A 1,203-nucleotide genomic window follows, 5' to 3' on the forward strand; every position below is an offset into this window, starting at 1 on the left:
ATTATATGCCAGTTGCTTTTGAGTCTATTCCAACTCATAGTGACCCTCATGTGTGTCAGAGCAGAACTGTGCTCCATGTAGTTTTCAACGGTTGATTTTTCAAAAGTAAATCACCAGTCCTTGCTTCCAAGGTGCCTCTGGGTAGACTCAAACCTCCAATCTTTTGGTTAGCAGCCAAGAGTGTTAACCATTTGCATCACCCAGGGACTCCACCTATTATATAAGTAACTATAATTAATATTTTCTTTATGGTTTTTTATAAATAAAAGATGAAAAAGTAATTTGGGTGGAATAATGCTATATGTGCAAAAGAAACTGTTGCCACCTGCAATGTTTGTCAATTATAGATTTTCCTTCTTGCCTTTGAATTCACAAAGCACAGGGCTCTTGCCACAAGTTCAGGTCAAATGGCTGTAGCATTTTCTGAGTGAAATACATAAAATCCAAGTTAATGGGTCGTTCTTTTTGTTTTTTTGATTGTTCATTCTCAGAGATCTGAATAAAAAGTCATTACTGGAGATTGAGAACCCTGTTTGATGGTGACAGCTAGAGTTGTCTGCATGAGAATGGAGGCAGGACCCCACTCCAACAGGCAGCTCTATAAATAACTGGTTTGGAAGTTCCCTGGTGACCCCTGGCAGCCCTGAGAGGACAATGCCAAGAGAGTAGGAGAGGAGAGATAAAAGTCGTGAGGAACCACTAAGGTCAGAGTCCACGGGGAAGAACAACTGGGACCTCCAGGTACTGGGGCCACTAGTGGTAGCCCAGAAGTCAAGGAATCCAAAGGCCCTCACTGAACCTGTGGGCTGGGAGATCACTGTCCCACTGGGGCCAGTCACAGCCCAGGTGACGGGAAAGGGATTGTGGGTGGGCATGGAGCAAAGATGGCCCTGAGGTAATCCTAGTGTCCCTGGTTCAAGGACCTCCAGGCTTGACTCAGCTGTTCTCTTTAGTTTCATCATCCCATGATGCATTGGGCATTCCCAAGAGCCTCTGGGAGCATAGACAGGGCATGGGCAATTAAGGAGGGCTGAACAAGCCTGTAAGGAAAAGAGAAAGGAAGATTGTGACTGAGTAGGGAGAGGAAATTGCCTCTTCAATAGGGGAACCTGGATCTTGCCATCCACTGCTGAGTAGGTAGAATTTGTGCCCCACCCTTCCACAAACCCTAGGAAATGTGCCATTAGAAAAGAGTCTGAGTTC

This window comes from Trichechus manatus, unplaced genomic scaffold, assembly GCF_000243295.1.
Source record: "Trichechus manatus latirostris isolate Lorelei unplaced genomic scaffold, TriManLat1.0 scaffold00041, whole genome shotgun sequence".
Taxonomy (NCBI): Eukaryota; Metazoa; Chordata; class Mammalia; order Sirenia; family Trichechidae; genus Trichechus; species Trichechus manatus.